General features: G+C 40.6%; 1 protein-coding gene and 1 non-coding gene across 2 annotated transcripts in view; both read left to right on the forward strand.

Moving 5' to 3' along the window:
* SHQ1 (SHQ1, H/ACA ribonucleoprotein assembly factor) overlaps window positions 1-22841 on the forward strand; it is a 92799-nt gene that overhangs the window by 58410 nt on the left and 11548 nt on the right. The gene's annotated exons all lie outside the window — the stretch shown is intronic.
* LOC123623694 lies at window positions 682-818 on the forward strand. Its single transcript, XR_006729982.1, has one exon. It is a non-coding gene; the product is annotated as a small nucleolar RNA SNORA42/SNORA80 family (small nucleolar RNA).

The raw sequence follows: 22841 nt of genomic DNA on the forward strand, positions 1-22841 counted from the left end.
ATGGCGGGGGAAGGGTTGCTTCTGCTAGGAAATTAGAGTTGGGGTTCAGGGACTCTTGTCATTCTCTGCCAATTGCTTAAACTAAGTTGAAGACATAGAAACTCAACTGCTGGAGCTTGAGATTTTATGCCAGATATAAGATGTTCACTGCCTGCTTTCAGTTGCATGTTCTGTTCGCCCCGGGAAGGTAAAGAAGCCTAACTTGTGAATGTAAAGCCTTTGCCATGATGGCAGTACATTTCTCCTGGGCACAAACAACTTGACCTTATTTAATTTTTGCTTTTGAGATTCTTATGTGTTCATTTCAGACATTAAAGAACAAAAGCCAACTATCATTTTGAGAAGAAATGAATGTGATTTGAAATGGACAATCATAAGTCTGGGGGTGGGATATGATTTAGATTTAATCTCAAAATGTATGATTCCATGAGGAATGGTTTTGTGATTTCATTGTTAATTACTAATACAAGGAAAAAGAACTCAAAAGAAACCTAGACCGTTAATGTCCTAAAGGACAAAGATCTTATTCAAGTTGGTACCTCAGCACCTAGCAAACTGCCTAACACTTACTAATGACACTTGATAAATGCTCATTGCATTGAAACTTTTTTTCTAATTCAGTAAAAAGCAATGAAAAGAAACAGTTTTACCAACTCTCATTACACATTATTAAACCTACGAGCATGGTAATGGATTTATGGCATGCCCTCCTCTGTGAGCCTGTCGTAGTGTACCCGTGCCAGAGTAAACCCCAGCCCCAGGCCGTTGCCCACCCTCCTTACCTGTGTGCTGTGGGCACTGAAGGGGGTTGCACAATGTGTAAGAAAAGAAAAAAGGAGAAAAAATAATAAACCTTTGTAGGACCTCTGGTGTATGTTTTACTCTTTATATATATTGTAGTCACAAAACAAGGACATATGTACTTATATACACAGATGTTCTGTATCCAGATAAATGACAAAGGAAACATGTAACTCTCCGGGAATGCTTATTTATCTAGGTGTGAGGAAGTCAGCATGGATTGGAGGCATATGAGAGAGAGAGATGTGTGTGTATGTTTGGATGGTTGGATGTATAGATGGTTGGATCACTTGCATGTTACCTACTTGGCAATATGGGCCCAGAGTGTGCTGTTGGGGCTGCCAAGCAGCTTCCCTGAGGAATCGGACTCAAGAACTAACCATTTCAGGGCCTGTATCCATGTGCTGACTACATGTATGGAGACAGAAAATGGGAGCCAGCTGAGAAAGAAGGTGCTGCACCCAATTCTAGGATGTCTTGAGGCCATCATCTTCTCCAGATTATGTGCCTGAGCAAGAGTCTGATTGAGTGATCTGTGAGGTAACTGAAAGATATCATGTATAGCCATTCAGTTTAATCCTATTGCCCATGAATAGGTACCTATGAATGACAGAGATTCCTAGATCAAACCATGTTCATCTGAAATACTTAAATTATAACTATTTCTGTTCTTTGTGGTTCATCTGATTAGAGTCTGACTGAATCAAAAATGTATTGAGCACCTGCTATGGCAGGCATTGTTCTCAGTGCTGGAGATAGGATCAATGTCGGGTTTCTGCGTCAGGGAGCCCAGTGTCTGGGAGGGTTAACTGGAAATTGTCGTTTAGGAAGCAACGATATTATACTGTCATGAAAAATCATAGCTGGAAAGCTAAATGGAGAAAAGCACCATATATAAAGCTGTATATGTTGAACTTGCTTGATCGCATTAAAAAGATAATATTCACAGAACAAAATCCTAGAAGGAAGCACATTAATGTTAATAAAAGTTATCTTTAGTTTGTAGACTCATGGGAATCCTCTCTATTTTATACTTGTTTTTTTTGTATGTTTTACAGTGAATATACATTCCTCCCAGATATGCATTTTAAGAACTTATAATAAATGCTTTTTGAATGTTTTTATCAAATGTAATCATATTATAGAAGTAAATAAAGTAAAAAGTGTTGTAGGGCATTTCAAAGCCAAGCTAAACAAATGAATGAAAAAAGAAAGCCCTTGTACCCTGAATGAAATGAAATAAACATAATAATTAGATATTCACCAGTGCTTGTTTGAGTTTTCTCAAATATGAACTTAACATTTAAGTCAAGTAGTAATTTGATATTACAAATGTGGAGTTTCTCTCATCTTTTTGGTGTACCATTTTATTATTTATATGAAATTACATAGCAGAAAGAAGAGACCGTGTCATTAGAAGTCTTTGATGTGCCTGTGTTCTCTGAGTTGTACAACACATCAGGCGATAGGGTCCACCTCTAATAGCATGGCATGTTTGCCTTTTGTTTAGTTGGCCTGCCCTTCGTCTTGTGGTGGATGACATATCACTTTACATCCCAGATTTATAATTATGTGGTACAACGGAGTGTATTGTGCAAAGTGATGTCTCTTTTGATGATCGTCTTTTCTCCCGACTCTTTTTTTTTTTTTTTTTGCCATGTAAACCCAGGGCACATACACACCTAGAGTCGTTCTTTGGGGATGTCATTTTTGATACTTTATTAGAACCCAAAGGCACATTTCTTTAAGCAAAGAATAAAACACCTTCTCATATAAAGTATTAAGTACTCTTGTGCCATTTCAGGTAAGCCTGCCAGCCAATTTAGGTTTTATTTCTATCCTTAGAATATCCTAATGCTCCAGGAAAATAAGGGTTTAATTCTTACTGGAAGAAATTGACTTCACTTTCAACTTGATGTTTAAAATTACAGTTGTTAGCATATGTCCTATCTACTTGTTTTAATGGACACAATAGTTAAAAGGACTTCACTTTTGCTGTATAAACTAAAGACATCTGAATAAACTATTGGCAAAGGATCTTTACTCCACGTGAGATACTAGATTAATCATAAAAATCAAGCTTTCAGGGCTCAAGTTGTGAAGCTCGTATTCTGCATGCAGCAGCAGTACACATGCTTATGTTTCAGAAACTTCCCCAGTTTTGGATGCAGATTTCAATTCTAAAATGTTCACGTGGTAAGTTCTAAGCTTATTTTGCCTTTTTATCAGAAAGATTCAACCTTGCTCCAGGTTTGTGTGAGAACAGTTTTGTTTTTTAAAAACCACACAGATTTTCCCATCTGCTGTATACGTCAATGTAACATGTTTCTGTTAAATCATACAATTTCATTCTCTTTTTGAAATTTATTTATTTATTTATTTTAGAGACAGGATCTCACTCTGCTGCCCAGGCTGGAGTACAGTGGCATGATCATAGCTCGCTGGACCCTAGAACTCCTGGGCTCAAGCGATCCTCCTGCCTCAGCCTCCCAAGTATCTGGAACTACATGCATGTACCACCACACTCAGCTATTAATCATACTGCTTCAAAGATCTCCCTGCCAGTGTGAGATGGTCTCTCTTCTTGAGGCTTGAGAGTGAGAGTTATGTCAGATATTGACTTTGTTTCATATCTTTTGGGGTCTTATCCTAAGTGGTGGTAGTGGTACTTTTTAAATGATGACTGCTTTAGGACTTGGTCTGATAGGGGAATAGGAGGAGAAGGAAGTCTGGTAGGGGAGGATTCCCTGGGGAAATGTTTGCTTTGACTACTGAAGTGCAAGTGGGATTAACTTGAGAGGGGACTTCATGAAGATGTAATATATCCACCATGTGCAAAGGCCCTGTGGCAAGAGCGAATTTTGTTTGTGTTCAAGAAATTGAAAGGAGGCCATGGTGGCTGGAATACAGCAAAAGGGTGTATATGTTTGGGGAGGGTTCAAGAAAGGGCTAGAAATTTAGTCAGGGCCCAGACTGTACAGTATTTTTTAAGTAATGTTGAGAAAGTTTATCCTTATTTTAAGAGCACTGGGAAGCCAGTGAAGGGTTTTTAGCATATGATGGAAGAAGATCACTGGGGTTAGTGTGAAGAGCTTTTTAGGCCAGTTGGGAGGCTATTAATAGTGTTCTTGTGAGGAATGAGTGTAGCCTGACTGGGGAAGTAGGACTTAAGAATTAAAATGGATTTGGAGAATGAGAGGGAAGGCAACGTGGAGGATGATGCCTCAGTTTGTGGCTTGCACAGCTGAATGAACGATATAACCTAATTTTGGAAAAATAGTTTTCAGGGTATTAGCTTTTGTTTGAGAAATTCTTCTGTCTACAGAACTTAGCATTTGGGGGTGATCTGCACTTTAGTTCATAACTCTAAAAAACTGAACGTGCATATACCTACCACCAATCTTAAGAAATAGAACATGACCAATTTCCTAGAGGCTCCCTATGGAATCAGTCTGAATTGTATCTGCCCCTGGTCACCACAACCTTAAATTATGTGTTAATTCCTATGGTTTGACCATTTATGTATATATATTTAGTTTTTAGTTTTGTTTGCTTTTGAACTTTATGTAAATGGAGTCAATAATGTGTTCTTCTGTTACTTGTTTGTTAATTTTTTTTTTTAGATTTATCTGTGACGGTGCATAGCGTTGTAGTTTGTTCTCTTTTTTCCCCTGCTGTGTACTGTCCCATTGTCTGAATATGCTGTAATTTGTTTATCTATTGTTCTGTAAATTGTGCTGTTGATAAATGGTTTCTAGTTTGGGTTATTAGGAAAATGCTACTCTGAACATCACTGTATGTGTTTCATGGTGCACTGGTGCAACTTTCTGGGTAAACCCTATACCTGGGAATGGACTTACTGGGATTTGAGGGACAGTTGTAGGTGAGACTTTACTAGGTGATATGAACTATTTTCCAGAGTGGTTGTACCAATTTATTTTGACTTATACTCCCACTGGCAATGTATGAAAATTTCCCTGATTCCACCTTCATGCCAACACTTATATTTTCTTCAAATTTTAAGATTTGACAATCTGAAGACATGTGAAAGTGTTCTTATGATTTTAATTTGCATTTAATTTTAATTTTCCTGATTACTAGTGAAGCTGAGCGTCTTCTCACGTATTTATGAGCCATTGGTGTTTCTTCTGTGAAATGCCTGTTGTATTCCCCAGTTTTCAATAGGGCTCTCTTTCTTTTTGATGTATAGGATTCTTCCAATATTCTGGATACTAGTCTTTTATTGGTTAAATATGTTATAAACATTTTCTGCCAGATTATAGTTTATTTTTCAGTCTTCTTGTAGTATCTTTATAAACAGAAGTTTTTAATTTTAATGCTGTAGAATTTGTCAATATATTCCTTTATGGGTATGCTTTTTGTTTTTTTGTTTAAGAAAGTTTTTATGATTTGGATGGCATAGAGATATTCTCCTGTAATGTCTTCTAAAATTTTTGATCTTTTGCATTTAGCATTTAAGTCCTTAGTCCACCTGGAATTGATTTTTTAAATGTTATGAGATAAGGGATCCAGTTTCATTTTTCCCATGTGGATAACCTTATCCTGGCTTCATTTATTAAAACGTCTGTCCTTTCCTCATACATCCTGCAGTGCTTACGCTCATAAATCAAGTTTACATGTATGCGTAGCTCTGTTTCTGGATCGTCTATTCAGTTCCACTGATTTACTTGTCTATCATGTGCCAATACCATACTTTCTTAATTACTGTAGCTTTGTATCTTAGAATTAGCTTGTCAAGTTCCATGAAAAACATTTCGATTGGAATTGCTTTGAATCTATTAATCACCTTGGAGAGACTAAAACAATTTAGTCCCTCTTTCCAATAACATTGTATGACTCTATTGAAGTTTTCTCTAATGTCTTTCAGTAAAATTTTATAATTTTTTTCCATAAAAGGCTTCCACATCCTTTGCTAGAGTTATTGCTTTATATCTTGGTTGCTATTATAAATGATATCTTTTTAAAAAGTTATTTGCAAACTGTTTAAAGTACAGTTATGCATTGCTTAATGATGGAGATACATTCTGAGAATTGGATCATTAGGTGATTTCATTGTGCAAATATTATAAAGTGTACTTACACAAACCTAGATGATATAGCCTACTACACACCTATGCCAGATGGTATTACTTGCAGGCTACAAACCGACACAGGATGTTACTATACTGAATACTGTAGGCAATTGTGACACCATGGTAAATATTTGTATATCTAAACACATTAGACATAGAAAAGGTATAGTAAAAATACAGTGTTATAATATTATGAGACCACCATCATGTGTGGTCCATCATTGACTAAAACGTTATTAGCTGACACATGACTGTATATAGAAATGCAGTTCACTTTTTAGTATTGATTTTGTATCCAGCTACCTTGCTAAATTCTACTGTTAACTCTTACGTATAGTTTCTGTTCACTTTTCTGTATAGGCAATAGTAATGCAAATAATGACAGTTTGGTTTTTTCCTTTCTGAACATTATTATACTTTTTCATTTTTTCTTCTTCATCTTCTTGTACTGGCCTAGGCCCTCCAGTACAGTGCTGAATAGATATGGTGATAATGTATTTCCCTATCTTGTTCTTTATCTTTAAGAAAATGCTTTCAACACTTCATCATTAAATATGATGTTTGCTTTTATGGATAGCCTTTATCAAGTGAAGATAAGTTCCTGTTATTCTTAGCTTGCAAAGAGTTTTTGATCTCAAATGGTTATTGAATTTTATTATATGATTTTTTCCTCCTCCTTTGGAATGATGTTAAGATTTTTCTCCTTTAAGCTATTAGTGTAATGAATGGCATTTATAAAATTTCTAACTTTTTAATTAGGGCTTGTATTCCTGGGATAAACCCATCTTGGTTACAATGTATTATTTAAATATGTTGCTGGATTTGGCTTGCAAACTGTGTGGTGTGTGTGTGTGTGTGTGTGTGTGTGTGTGTGTGTGTGTGTGTGTGCGTGCACGTGTACACACGCATATACTTGCACACTCCAGGAAGAGGGCTAAGAGAGAGATTGGCCTATAATTTTCCATTCTTGTACAGTCATTTCCTGAATTTGTTATCAAGGTCATGCCAGCCTGATGAGTTGGGGAATATTGCTTTTTCTATTCTCTGAAATAGTTTATATAAGATTGAAATAATCTGTTCCTTGAATCTTCAGTAGCATTTACCAAAAAAGCCATCTTGGCTTGTTTTCTTTGTGGGAAGATTTTTAACTATTGATTCAAATTTTCTCATTGTCATAGGACTATTCTGGTTCTTTATTTCTCTTTGAGTCAGTTTTGATAAGTTTTTCTAGAACTTTATCCATTTTGTCTAAATTTTTAAACTTTCTGAGATAGAGTTATTTGTATTTACTCTTACCTATTTTCTTCTCCACAGCATCTGTAATTGTCTTCTTTTACATTCCTAATATTTCTGCTCTCTTTTTTTGTTTTGTTTTTAAATTAATTTTATAAGAGGGTATATTTGATTAGCTTATCAAAGAAGCAATATTTTGTTCTCTTCATCCTCTCTGTTTATGTTTGTTTTCTATTTTATTACTTTTTTGCTTTTATTTGTTTCATTTTATTCCATCTAAATTTGGGAGGATTATTTTGGGGTTTTTTTCTGACTTCTTATGTAGATATGCATAGATGTAGTAAATCATTAACATTGAACCCTCCTTCATTTAAGACTAAATTTTCCTCCAAGTACCTGCTTTATATACATCTTATAGGTTTTGAAATGTACTGAATTTTCATTACTATTCCATTCCACGTATTTTCTGATTTTGCTCATGTTTAGAAATATGTTTCTCCTTTCTAAGTATATGGATTTTTATAGTAATATTTTTGTTATTGATGTCTACCTTAGTTGCATTTCTGTCAGAGAATTATACCATTCTTTTGAAATTTCATAAGATTAATTTTTTGTCTAGCGTGTAGTCAGTTTTCATGAATTTAAAATTTTATTCTTGAAAGTAATGTTTATTTTCTAATTGTTAGCTGCTGTATTCTGTGTCTGTCCATTGGATGAAACTTGTCAGTTGGGCTGTTTAAGTTTTTTATATCCTTACTGATTTATTTTGTCTGTTTCATCTGTCAGTTTTTGAATTGAAAGAGATGTGTGAAAATCTCCTACTTTGTTGGCAGTCTTGTCAGTTTCTTCCTGTCGACCTGTCAGTTTTTATTTTATATTTTGAGGCATGTTATTTTTGGTGTTATTAATTTATAATTGTTATCTCTCCCTGGCAAATTAAAATTTTTATTATGTAGTAGCCTTCTTTTTTTTTTTTTTTTTTTTGGAGACAGAGTCTCGCTCTGTTGCCTCGGCTAGAGTGCCGTGGAGTCAGCCTAGCTCACAGCAACCTCAAACTCCTGGGCTCAAGCAATCCTACTGCTTCAGCCTCCTGAGTAGCTGGGACTACAGGCATGCGCCACCATGCTTGGCTAATTTTTTTCTATATATATTTTAGTTGTCCAGCTAATTTCTTTCTTCTTTTTTTTTTTTTTTTTTAGTAGAAAAGGGGTCTCACCCTTGCTCAGGCTGGTCTTGAACTTCTGACCTCAAATGATCCTCCCACCTCGCCCTCCCAGAGTGCTGGGATTACAGGAGTGAGCCACCACGCCCAGCCTGTAGTAGCCTTCTTTATTGCCAGTAATTCTTTCTGCCTTACAGTCTGTTTTGTCCGATATTAACGTGGCTGTCTCAGATTTCTTTTGATTAGTATTTGTCTGGTGTACCATCTTTTTATCCTTGGATGATTTAATTTTTGTGAACACTCCTTCAGTAAACTTTTGATGACTGGTTTCCAGTAAATTCAAATATAATTATAAAATCTTATATCTAGTGTATGTGTGTGAAAAATATGCTTTGAACATGTAATGTAAAGCTGTGATGAATCAGTAATTTGGGAACCGGTTGTGACTTTAGATTTTTTTGGTGTTTTGGTCTTGTTATGCAGGTTGACATGTTTGGGTTCCCTGAGTCATGTGTTTCTGTCTTTGATTCTCTACTCCACATTGACTCGATCACCAGTCCTTTTAATTCTTCCTCTCCTATCTCTTTCATATAAATCCTTCTTTCCGGTCTTATAGCTTTCCTTGAGTTCAGGCCTCTATTTCCTCATTTCCTGCCAGAGTGTCCTCTATTTCCCTTGCCACCACAGTGTCACTCCCCTTCTTGTTTTTTCCTACAGTACTGCCAGTCTGGCCATTCTGAAATGCCATTTTGATCATGACTGTCTCCCTCAGAAGTTCTCAACAATTCCCCTTTGATTCCCCCTTGCCTGCAGGATAAAAGCCTAAGTGCCTGAGCTGAGCTGGGTTCAAGACTCTCTGTCCTTCTCCCCGTCTTCTAAGCTTTCTCCCTCACTCCTGCTGATCAGGCACCCTCTCTCTCCCCTGCCAAGTAGATACGCTCACAATATCCCAAATTTGCCATAAACTCCAGCTTCTCATTGCCTTAGTTCATTCCATTTTCTCTACCACAAATCTTACATTTTGCTTTAAGCTGTCTCTAACAGCCTCAACAGAATCATCTCTCCATTGTAAGACTTGAAGTGAACACTGAGATCACTGTTCTTGGTGATGACTGTCTGTAATGCAGCCAGTTATAGAATTGAAAAGACTGGCAAAATCTCTTTTGTAAGCCTTTATTTTGTGGATCAATTCCCTCTGCACTGTTGCCACTGTGTGATTACTTAGCCTTAGCATGAACAACTCCATTGCCTGCAAACTCACTAATGAATGAGAGAACCCTTCTACTCTGAAGCAGCTTAGATTGTTTAAAGGTTCTCCTTTCAAGTGGACTGAAGGTCAGACGTGGTGGCTCTTGCCTGTAATTCCAGCACTCAGGGAGGCCAAGATGGTCAATTGCTTGAGCTCAGAGGTTTGAGACCAGCCCAAGCAAGAGCGAGACCCCGTCTCTACTAAAAAAAATAAAATAAATTAGCCGAGGGTGGTGGTGTGTGCCTGTAGTCCCAGCTGCTCTGGAGGCTGAGGCAGGAGGATCGCTTGAGCCCAGGAGTTTGAGGTTGCAGTGAGCTATGATGACACCATTGCACTCTAGCCAGGGTAACAGGAGACTCTGTCTGGTGGATTACTATTGTATCCCTTCTAAGACTTCCAGATCAACCTCTTCTGTGTTTAAATTATTCTTATATTAATAGATCAAAAATTTCCCACCTTTTGCCAATCTTGGTCTCTTTTTAGGCAAGCTCTACTTTGCCAGCACCCCCTCCCTTTTTGAGGGGTGGGGTCAGGCTCTTTATAGTATCCCCCAGGTTAAATATAATACTCTAGGTTTGGTCAGGGAGTAGAGAGGAGCTATTGCTATGACATTGTCAGTTATCTACTTATCATTAGAAACCTTAACGCACTTCTTATTCTTAGTTTATAATTAGCTGAAACTCTTAAAGTATTTGTCTCAGACTTTCTTCTTTAAGTATAATTCTCTTCTGTAGTAGCTGTTGAAGATCTGCATTTGTCCCTCAGTTTTACCTTGCCAGATTCGGTGTACCCCATCCACCCATTATAATGTTTTTGGAACTGGAATCTGTCATCCAGGTTATCTTCTGATCTTTTTACCTTCGTAACACTATTTATAAACTTGACTCCTGAAATATAATCAGTATTCCTTTTTGGAGCAGCATTTATTGTATCCTAAGCACAAGGCCAGGCGCTGGGGAACTGAAGAAGAATTAGATATGGCTTCTCTACTTATGGAATTAGAATGAGAATTCTGTTTTCACCTAAGACAGTGAATAGAATGTTGAGTGAGAAAGGCTGAGATCAGAACTTTGCACTCTTTCACTAGATACCTTCCTTTAGGTGGAAATTGATCTCGGTTCTAAGGTCAAATGTGAGCCCAGACAGCTGTATAATTATACACTCCATGCTCTGTATTTTACTCACAAAGAGACCATGGGACACTGTCATATGCCTTGTTAAAACACAGACACAATCTTTGCACAGGGTTCCCAGGTCAGGCTAGTCTAAAAGATGGCATCAGTTTTGTGAACCCACAGTGTCTTCTGGGGATCACCCACTTCATTGCTTACCTGTCTGCAGTTCATGGATTTTGAGTTCATGATCTATGGTTTCATCACTTTCCTTCTTCGCCTTTTCAAAAGTTCAGCAAGACACATTTGCCTCTTTCCTGTCTTCTCTGTGGATTTTGGAGGCTAGACATAATGTTCTGATTTCCCCTGCAGTTTTTGGTTTTTTTGATCAGCAAAACACCTTTGTCATTTGTATTACTCTGTATCACAGTTTTTACCTTCTATAATCTTATGGTACTTTCTGGGCATTGTTCTCTTTTCCCCATCTTGTTTAATTTATTGAACAAACTGACAGCCCACAGTCAAACAGAAGCAAACTCTTTCCTGGAACTTCTGAGTTGTAGTCTGGCCCAAGCCAGGCCCTGATCATTCTGTCATCTTAAGCTTTGGTCCACAAAGCCAAATCCTGTTTTTGATTTGGGAAGACCGAGGTCAGAAAACTGTCCCCTGCCATTAGAAATGTAGCGAGGCCGTAAAGTATCATGGTTAAGAGTGTGGGCTCTCAAGCCAGTTTGCAGCTTCAGGTCTCTGCTCTATCTGGCCTTGGACAAACCATTTAAACTCTCTGTGCTTCAGCTATCCATAAACTGGGGGAGAATTAGGAAAATTAGATGAGCTACACATGCAATTTGTTTGGAACATGTTAATACCAAGTAAGTGGTCAATAATATTTGCTAAGAACAAAGCCCCATTGATACAATGCTCGTTTAACAATAGCATTGGCTGAGTTAGGCAATCAGTCCATGATAATAGTAGCTGGCATATATCAAGTGCTTACTGCATGCAAGCATTTGCTAAGTGCTTTATAGACAGTATCTCTCTCTTGACCTCACAGGCTCCTTATAAATAAGGATTATGCACCCATTTTATTATTGCCCAGGATACAAATATGGAAACTGAGGCTCAGAGATTAAGTAACCCAGGGCTGTTTGACTTCCCAGCCTGACCTCTTAACTTACTGTGGTCAGTCAGTCCTCTTTTGTCCTCCAGAGCACACGACCTCCTGATAAACACTACACATTCTTTTGGCAAAGTAGCCAACGTGGTCTGTGTTTGAGCTTTAGTCTTTTAGTCTGGTCGGGGAGACAAGACATCAGAGGGAACAATTAGAAGACTGCTGAGTGAACCCATGCCCTGTTGCCCAAGATCTAGTTATAAGAAATGTAGTGATTCAGAGAAGGGGAATCCAGGCTGGTCTGCAGGGTTTAGTGGAGTAGGGGTCTTGAACAGGGAACGAAAGATGGGTGGGGTCTGACTAAACACAGGGGAGAGGTACTAGGCAGGGACAGAACTTGAGGCAAATCTCCGTTTGTGCTGGGTGTGAAAGCAGTAGCAAACTGGTCACACTGGTGCAGCGGGTATGTGCTGGGATCTACAGAACATGTTAGGGAATTGGAGAGATGGAACTAAGTTTGCGGATGTAAAAGTTGCAAACTAGTGGCCCTTAGGTCACATTTGGCTCTTGGTGAGTTTTTAAAGACTTTAAATTGGTTGTCAACACTTAAAAATTGGAAGATTTTATGTAAAAGTCTGGATTTACGGCTGCTCTTGAAATAACGGAAGTTCTGGCAGTTGCCGGGCCCACATCCCCACATGGTAACAATTGGCTAGAGCTGGGGCCAGCTGTCTCCATTATGCGGGACAAGTGCTCTCCATTCTGCCACAGACCCCCACCTGCCTGCTAGACTCCATCTGTCTGGCTTCTGAAGGCAGCAGTTTGTGGCCGTGGCCTAATGGGCAAGGGCTCTGATACTGGATCAAAGGATCCTGCACTTTGTTCCTGCCAAACTGCAGGCCCCATGCAAGCAGGAGCCCTGTGTTTTTCTTGTGCACTGCTGTACTGCTAGGGCCTAGCGAAATGCCCAGCAAATACTGGGCACTCAATAAATGTGGCACCTGGATGGCAGCAGTGACCGCATTATGGTAGAATCAATTTTGGAAGCTGCAGAGGGGCTCTAGAATGCTTGGGGGAAAACAGACTGAGACACACACCACTTGACCTGCCGGCTCATTTTGAACCCTGCTCTAAAGGCACACTGTGGATGACCGTTAAGCAGCAAATAGGCTGCTTATAAAGCAGAGAACAGTCTGTGTTTGTGTCAAGGAAAAAACGGCTGGTCATGCATGGCTCTGTTCCAGCTCCCCTCACAGACCTGGATGGCAACCCTGTTGTTGTTTTCTTCTTTGGGCACACACTAAACAATAGGATTAGAAAATGCGTAAGTAAGGCTTATGGCACATGCTTATTTGCCTCACTCAGCAGGACAATGGCATGACAAAGATCAGAGCCACAGCTCTGGGCTCTGTGTGTTTTAGCAAAAACCTGCAAAAACCAAGTTGCTTTTGACTAGGGATATGATCTTTCTTCCTAGCTGCTGATGGCAGCTCTTCTCCACGGTTTAGCCTGTGTTCTTGCTTTGTTTATTTATTTATTTTCCTTTCTTCTGCACTTGGTATTCCTCCAGGCTCCGTCTGAATGTGCCTTGCCATCGGGAGCAGTAGGAAAGAAGAAAGTCAAACTGCCTCTCCCTCAGGCTCAGGCTTTGGAAAATCAAAGCCGAGCAGAGGCAGTTCTCTGCCTGCAGCAGGGTCAGCGATTTGTGTAATGTTTTCCCCGTCGGCTTATCTCTGCTGATTTCTTGTGTTTTTGAGCAAGGGAATGAAGAGTTGTATCATTTCGGCTGCCTTTTTAAGCAGGTGGGATCTGCAGCTGTGATCAAAGCCACGCTCTGTGCTTCCTGCTGACAGCATTCCCTGCTTTTCTGTAAACTGCTCCTTATGGGGCTGGATTTGTCTCTGTGGAGTGAGGTGGCTCCAAGAAAAAACCTACCCAGACTCCCTGACAAGGAATGAAAGGAGAAAAGCACTTATATCTCTGGCCCCATGCAGGAAGCGTTTTGATAACATCATTTAAATCAAACCATAATTAGGCTTTTGTATTTAGTTCCTGTAGAAACATGAAATGCTAGTTAGGCAGCCAACAGGTTTGGTTCTAGCAACCGTCTAACTGTGGAGGTTTAAATTGTACTGTGTGTTCCTATACTTAGTAAAATAATATCTCAGAGCTTCTTTTTCATTCTTATTTTTAGTAATCAGTAATTTTTATAGATAGTAATTTAGGTCTGATTAGGACATGTTGGCAACTAACTCTTCAGTTCTGATTATAGGAGTTTTTGCCTGTAAGTCTTGAGGACAGAGTGAACGTAGGATTTTAAAGAGGTGTCCAACACACTTAGTTGAACCCTAATTGTTCACGGTCATGATCACTATAATAAAATATAGAGTAGATAAATTATAGCTCCCAACCTGATAAAACTATCCTAGGAGACATTTGCCTAAAGCTTTGTCAAAGGCTGGGTCCAGTGACATGGAACAGATTCTCCAGTGGTCCTGGTGGCAAGTATCATCTTCCAGTGTCTTGCTCAACTTTTCTGTAGCTGATAAACTCTTTAGTTACCCAGGCGGTGCCCCTGCTCCCAAGTGGGAGCCAGCACTGCATAGTGGGGCTGCACATCACAAGCTCTGGCTTGCCAGGGATTTACCCTCTGGCACTGGGCAAGTGTTTGCCTCTGAGCTCCCTGCGCATGTGACTGATGAAAGGATCGAGTGGGCTGGTACATATGAAAGCAATTTGAAAACCCTCAAGTCTGGTGCCAATGTAGAGAATTAGTACTTGGGGTTTGTGGCTAGCCCTGTGGTCCTGCCTATGCCACTGAAGTTCTCTGGGCCTCATCTTTGTCAAACAAGTTAGGGCTTTAGATTAGATCTGTGTGGTCTGATTTGGTATGCATAGCTACATGTGGCTATTTTCATTTAAATTAATTAAAATCGAATAAACTTTAAGGTTTGATTCCTTAGTCTCTCACTGGTGACATTCCAAACGCTCAATAGCCGCATGTGGTTAGGGGATACCGTATGGAACAGCACAGCTGTATAATGTTTTCATCATGTGAAGCTCTACTGGACAGCCCTGGACTCAGTTATCTGTCAGGTTTCTTCTAATTTGTGTTGTGTAGACGTCAACAAAGTGGCTTATGGAGTCCTTAAAGAGAGCTGTGATTTTGCCCCTCTCCCCAGACCTGTCCCAGGAGGCTGGGGCTCCTTAGATCTCTCTTCCTGTTCCCCGGTGGAGCATGGGCCCTCCCTGTGCTGTCTTCCACACAGTTTCTTAGAACAGGGAAGTTAATTGGAGAAGGATACATTCCTGAACCCTCAAATAATTTTGTCTAGTTTATAATATAAAATAACATAAAATTCTGACTTGCACAGAATTTTTCTCCTCTTTTACTAAACCTCCAAGTCTTTTCGGAAACAAAATGATCTGTTGTCATTTTCCTTGTACTTGGGACAGCATAGGCTGGGTGTCAGACTCAGCATTGATGGTGTGGTATGGACTTGGTTGGTGGGGCTTGGAGGCTCAGGTTGGCCTACAGAGGTGGATGGAAGGTAGGTACAAGAAGTAGTCATCTAGGTGTGGTTACGTGATCTGGCAACTAGCAATAGCCACATAAGAATTGCCATTGAGGTGGCTTTTAGGACTGGGAGCAGGGGATGGAAGTGTGTCATACACTTAAGGTAATGACTGGAGGCTCAAGCAGGGAAGAAATGAATAGCTAAAAGCAAGAATAAGCTAGATCCCACAGTTTAGGCTGTTCAGTGTATGTGGTCCCTAATGACACCTTTCGGTGAGAATTTCTCTAAACACTCATCAAAAATTGAACACCCCCTGGCCCAAGTGCTCACTGGCCATCTTCTCAGCTCTGTTTTTTTTCTCATGGCACTTATACCATCTAGCACACTCTGTTTTACTTACTTTTTGTTTATTGTGTGTCTTCCCCTACACAAGAATATAAGCTCCATGAGCACAAGAGTCTGGTCTGTTTTGTTCAGTGCCTGGGCCACGTAGTACTTTCAATAAATATTTATCGAATGAATGAGTGAAAAATGCAGTCCTCCTGCATCGTTTCCGTGAGATCTGGAGGTAGAGGCTACTCATGGGAGGCTGGTGGCATAGAAGGAGATGAGGTAATAGGTAGAGGTCTGGGGAGGCAGGCAAGTGGCAGCGTCTAACTGGACAGGAAAGGGCTCAGGGGTAGGCATCTTGGCCCTGACTTTAGAAGAGGTCCCTGTGAAAGTTGAAGATTTTGCATAAGAAGACAGAAACCTAATGGGCAGAAACCCTAGCTTTGCAGAGTCAGGGTTGCAACATAAAACGTTTCTGAGACTGGGCCTCAGGATTTGCCTGGCCTAGACGAGGGGCCAAGGAGAGAACTCTTGAGCCAAGGAACCCTCAGAGAAGGGCTCCTTGCATCTTTTTACCTAGAGCCAAGGTTAGTGAGTGAATGTGGAATAGAGGTTCCTATTCATGCTCTGGGTGAGAGAGGGATGGGGCAGAGTCGGGCTGCCCTTTACAGAATGTGTGACGTCAGCAGATGCTCCACCTCAACAGTTGGCCCAGGAATGAGGGCAACCTCCTGCCATTCTCATCCCTGTAGGTGTTTGATCAGATCCAAGAGTCCGTAACATTGACAGTAAAAAAAGGTGTAAGGTGGTAATAATCACTTCAACATACTCCCAACTCTCTGGAGCAGTGGTCTTTGAACATCTTTGTGCACATGTATTACCTGGGGGTCTGTTAAAATGATTCCGATTCAGAGATCTGGGGTGGGGCCAGAGAGTCTGTGTTTCTAACAAGTTTCATGGTGCTGCTGCTGCCAGTCCAGGGATTATGCTTTAAGTTACAAGGCTTTATCAAGGTGAGAAACAAAGTATTAGCCATTGAAGTCAATTGCCTTTATTAAAAATATTTTTAAATTCCTCTTGAATAGGCTAGGGGTTGTCATTTAAGGGTGTTCTTATAGACAAATGCTTTTCAGTTTAAGTATAAGAAAAGAGAGAGCATAAGCAAGCATGAAGAAAATCAGCCTTTCCCAATTTTGATTTTCTATAGAGAAATGCTTGTCAGGACTGTTGTCAAGTCTGATTTTCAAATCCAAGGCTCCCCGAGGCAGTCATTGAATACTTCAAGCCAGGGTGGACTTTTAGGTCTCTTCCCTACGTGTGAGACATGGTTCTGCCTAGTAGGGTGTGGTATGTAGGTGCTGAGCCTCAGATCAAGCTGGGCCTACCGGGGACCTGGAGCAGGATTAGAAGCGTTTTCGTGACACGGACAAGGTGACAGCATCTGACCCACTCTGAAGGCCCACCATGCTCTTATAAAGATAACTATCCTGGAACTTTCAATGGGGGGAAAAAAGACCCGAAACCATGGACATTTTGAAATTTGTGTTCCGATAGTCAGGGACTCTTGTAAATAGATGATCTTACATGCATCTCTCCTTCCGACCACATTCCAAGGTAGAATATTTGGTCCTTGTGGAATGTGGTCAGTCTCCCTTGCAGTCTTAGGATGTAGCCATGTACCTGACGGTGCTGGAGGCCTTGTGCTGCGACTCCACAGTTCCTGTGCCACTAAACCCTGCCTACTTTTCTCCCGTGGCTAGCTCCTCATAGTCCTTAGGAAAGTTTCAGTTTAGATTACTCCTTTTCTAGAAACTTCTCTGCCTCTTCTCCCTTCTCTCTTCCCCCTTACCCTATTTCAATCCTGAAATGGCTGTCCCTCCTCCGTGGTCTCAGAGCCAGTACTGACGTATACTTGATTCTTGCTCTTTGAGGTGTTTCTGGTCTATAATATCACCATGAACACCGAATTAGTGAATTCTACGCCATTGTTCCTAGGGAAAATAGGTTAAGTTCTTATGAGTTTCTGGTCACAACACTTTCACCAACTGATCAGTTTATAACCTTCTGTTTCTGTTTAAAGGCACCTTATTTAAAATAAATTGTTGATTCATTAGCACTGAAGTCGTGGCCACCAGCACTGTAACTCGTGCCTGAACAAGCTTGCCTCCGTGAGGCGCACCACAGCCTTCTTCCACTTGGGGACACTAGACAGCACTTCAGCGCTATGCATGGGGTCATTTTAAACAGTGAAATCACCAACAGAAAAGCACAAAAATGTGAAAACATGGCACTAAATAGATTGCATAAAGGACATTTTTTAGAGAACTAAAACAAGAAGGCAGAACATCATCACCTTGTGCAACCTCAGCTGGGAACATGTGCATTGGGGAGCTCAAATTTTTCACTATTCTACATATGTCCTCAAATGACCACAAAAGCACCATGGATATTGATTTGGGGGTTAAAAATAAACTTTAGCAAGTAGGAAATCCACAAATACAGAATTTGTGAATAGCGAGGCTTGACCTGACTGTATAGGCAACTTAACATTGGTAGAGGGACCAGTACAATGGGGCAAAAAAAGAGGAAAATGCTCTTTTTTGTGTGTCAAAGAATTTGATATTTGAAAAATTTTAAAAAACATTGAAGTAATCAACCTAAGAATTAGGATTTTTGGTAAACTTTTCCCCCTCCTTTTAAGATAGAAAGATTTTCGCTGAGAATGATATGTGCAAAGAAACTCTCTTTTCAGTGCCTATGGCACCCTTGACCTATCCTTCCCTTACTCTTACTGCACTCTGGTATCATCCCTTGCTCCTTGCCCACCACACACTGAGATTGTGTGGTCTTTTAGGTCAGAGACTATGTTTTGTATTCACCATCGCATCCACCAGTGGTGGATATTAGCACATAGTAAGCGGTCACTTTTATTGAAATCCTAGCACACAGTAGGCGGTCAGTTTTGTTGAAAGACTGACCTTGGACCTTGGGCATTTAAGCTGAAAATCGGCTGCACAGTCTGATTGCTTCTAGTCTTGGTCCACAGCTCCTTATCCATAATTCTGAAATCCAGAAAGTTCTGAAAACAAAAGTATTTTCAGGGCGATCGGCAGCAAAACCTGATTGACAGGAACTTGTTTGGTAAGATGAGGCTATTTACAATCTTGGAGTGACCAGACGTACATTTTACTTCAGAAATATTGGTATATTTGATTACAAGATGCTGTTGGGAGTGCTGAGTGATACATGGCTTATGTCATGAATTACACCCTTTCTAAAGTGCAAGGAAAAAATCAGAATTTTGAAGCTCAGCTTGCTCCAAGCATTTCAGATAAGGCATTGTCAACCTGTGGTAGAATTTAGGCATTTTCTGTAGAAATTTTATTTGAGGAAATGGAGGGTTTAGGAGAGAATTAGCTAAAGGCATAAATGGTTATAGTCTCTGGCTGGTAAGAGTAAAATTAAGTGACATAATTTGATGGCATAACTCCTGAGGGGACAACATGTAGAGTTAAAAGCCCCAGGGTAAGTATAAATAGTGCTCAGAACACTTCTCTTGTTATAAACGAGAAGCTTGAATAATGAAAGCAAACAATTTGATTAATCTTAAGATTTCATTATAAATACAAAGAGATAACATACTTTGAGTCTACTGTATCTGCATATGTATGTGTCAACAGGTACATGGATAGAGTTTATTAGAAAAAGTGATCCAAATTGCCAAAAATTGAAGCAAAAGAATCCTGAGCTGCTGAGGTCTGCTAGCCTGCCCCCACCCCTTCCTTACAACAGCAGTAGCAATGAACGAAACACCTGAAAACTGGACATAGTTGTCCTGCCCCCTCCCCAGGGGAAAGGTTTTCTTTCATTATTGGTATACATTGTAATTGTATTGTAGCATAGGATCTTATTAATCCTTATGCCCATTTAAAAAAAAAAAACCTATCTCTTTTGAGAAAATAAACTCTACTCTGTAGGACACAGATTAGATAATATTGCTCACTTTGAGTAAAATATTCATGCAAGTGACATAAAGATTCCTGGTGGCTCCTGTTGAGATCTTTCTTAGGTAAGATGAAGTATTAGAGACTTAGAAACAGTATTGAAGTAAAAATAATAGGAATTCTTGTTTTATACTTAGCTCAGAAAGTCCTAAAGTTGGTCTGTAGGTCAGAAGTCCTGGGGGGTGGAAATACCTTTAAAATTATATTTGAAATGACCCCTGGACAGTGCTTTAATACCCCAGGAGTAACCTCGAGAGCAGTGAACTGTGTACGTGTGCAAAGAAAACCTCTTTCTGTGTTTAGTATGCACATGGAAAGCGATGGGTAATGGCTTCCTCTAGCATGTTCTTGAGATTGTTTTTGTGTTTGGTAGAACACACCATGCCTTGTAAAAAGAAGTTTGAGGTGAGGGGCGTAGTATTGGCATTCTTGACAGTTTTCGAGGGCAAGTGGGAGCTGTCCCTGTGATCATGTCCACCCTTAGAACTCTCCTCTCTTTGGCGAGACTTGTTTTCCAGGGCTCATGGTTTGTTTTTTGTTAAAGTTAGTTTTTGTTGAATTATACACAGATAAAAGTATATGAATAATGAACTCTCATAAAGTGAAACATCATGTAGCCACCACCCCCAATCAACGATCATGCCATAGAGACACCCCAGGAACCTGTGCACTCTCTCAGGACCATCCCCCACCCTGTGACCACCACCCTGACTTCTGTCCCTAGCCATTGGCTTTGGCTGGTTCTCAGCTTTGTATAACTGAGATAGTAAATACAGTGTGTACTCTTTTGTGTGTGGCTTCATTCATTCGACATTATTATTTTTGGAGCATTCTGACTCTCAACATCAATTCCTAAGTCTCTTTAGTGTACCTTAAAAAAAACCTCCTGGCAAATTGGTGTGAGAGCCTTAAGCTCTAAAAAGGAGCACGGCTAGTGATGTGGGTGTGTAAGGGGTATGAGGCGGGGATGTGGGGAGAGTGGGATGCGGAATAGATTATAGGTGGGCATATGTTCTGAGCACTTACCTCTTGGTCTTTGCTGATCAGTCCTAAGGCCCAGTCCCTGGGACTCCCTGCCACCCCCAGCACAGCCCTCCCTGTTCCGACCAGGGCCTGCATTCAGGAAGGCTCTCTCGAACGCTGAATGCTGCAGCTCCTAGGCCCAGCTCTCCTACAGAGGGGACACAAGTTAAATAAGTGTCCTATTAAATCAGTGAGCTGTACTGATTGGCACAGTGTGGGGTTGTTTTGTTTAAGACTATGGGATGGTACAGCAGGTCTGCCCAGGAGACGGCCACTTGGCATTGTGACTGGCCTTTGTGGGGACCTCTCTGTACCGCTCCTCCGAACCGTAGCTGTGCCCTCTCACATAGACCCTGTTTTCTTCCTAGGAAAACAGATATTGCACACTTTCTTTGGATAGCATATTAACCGTGATTCAGAGTGAGTGGGAAGAGGCAGAGCTTATGTGTCATGTCAGCCATTTAATAATTCCAAGGAACTCAAACCAAGCCAACAAGCATTGCATTGCTTTCATTCATTCTATAGAACGCAACCAACATTAAGAAATCATAGAATAGAACTGGGTGTGGAGGTGCACACCTGTAGTCCTAGCTACGCAGGAAGCTGAGCGGGAGGATCATTTGAGCTCAGGAGTTCGAGGCTGCAGTGTGCTCTGATCTCGCCTGTGGTTTACAACTGCATTCATAGAATGGTTCTGCTTTAATTGGTTCATGCTATTGCGGCATGCATTTAAGAAGACATTTCATTGCACATGATAACTGATAACAGTGACCACATAAATATTCTGAATTTTCAAAGTTTTTGCTTCCCATCATAATGTGGAGAGCTGCATGCTCCAGCCTGTGCATATCATAATGTGCTAAACATGCCAACACTTGAGTATTTTCCCATCTCGGTACTGTGAAAGCAACATAGCACGCACACTTTATATTTTGTAACTGAGGAAAAATTTGGCATTTAGAACAAGCATATAAAGAAATCAACACATTAAATCACTTGACCTAGTCTTTCTCCGAGTGTGCCAGAAAATTTGGAAGGGGCCATTTTTCATTCTGCTTTCAAGATGGGGAAGTGGAGACAAAAAGGACATACTATTTAAAAATGTAGCCAGGACTTCCACTTCTTTAGACCTCAAAACTCTCCTCGTACTGCAGGTTGGAAACAGTGAGTCCTGGTATGAGAGGTGGCGGGCGAGGGCAGAGCGTCCTGGCCGGGGCTCCCTGGCTCCACAGAGAGGGTTCGGGTAGACAGAAACCCTCAGACTTCAGGATGGCGGGTAGAACGTGGGCCAGCTTGGTCAGTTTATCCACGTGCCATGCCTGGCAGATGCTGTTTTCTGTGTGTTCCATGACGTGAAACGGCTCGGGAAGCATTGCTTTAACTTGACTACTCTTGCCAGGCTCTCTGAAGTAGCATTTTAGCTGAGTTCTGAATGAGTAGGAGCCAGCACGGGAAGGTCTGGGGACGTGCATTCCAGAAAAAGGGAACAAGTATGGAGGCCTTGAGGTGAGATTTTGTTAGTGTGTCCTCAGGAGAGAGAGAGGGCGGTGATTGGAGCCGGAGCACAGTGACCTGGACAGGAACGGTGGCTGATCTCACTGGGTGGTGGATGGGGCCAGGTCTCACAGGATCTCATCCTCAGTGTGGAGTTTGGATTTTATTCTGAGTGTTTGGGAAGCCATTGCAGGCTTTTAACAGAGGAACCATCGCGATCATAATGTGGAAGTGTAAAACCATAGCCTTTTAGATTTGGAAAGGAATTAGAAACAAACTAATTCATTCTCCTCATGTTATTATGTGAAGAAAACTTCCCTGTGCCTTGCTGTTGTATTTTTAGTGGTGTCCCTTTTTTCGATTTGTAAACTCAGGAACTTATTATATGAAATGTCTTCTAATTTCTGTTCTGCCCTGAAGATCTTCATCACTATGTGTCCTTCTGTGTTAGTTTCCTAAGGCTGCTGGAACAAGTTACCACAAACTACGTGGATTAAAACTACGGAAATTTATTTTCTTATAGTTCTAGAGGCCAGAATTCCAAAATCAAGGTATCACCAGAGATGGTTGCTTCTGGAAACTCTGGGGGAGAATCTGTTCCATGGCCCCTCTGCTAGCTTGTGGCAGTTGATGGCAACTTTTGACATCCCTCCAGTCTCTGCCTCTATCGTTACATGGCATCCTCTGTCTCTGTGCCCGTGTGTCTTT

The sequence above is a fragment of the Lemur catta genome, chromosome 18, assembly GCF_020740605.2.
Source record: "Lemur catta isolate mLemCat1 chromosome 18, mLemCat1.pri, whole genome shotgun sequence".
Lineage (NCBI taxonomy): Eukaryota > Metazoa > Chordata > Mammalia > Primates > Lemuridae > Lemur > Lemur catta.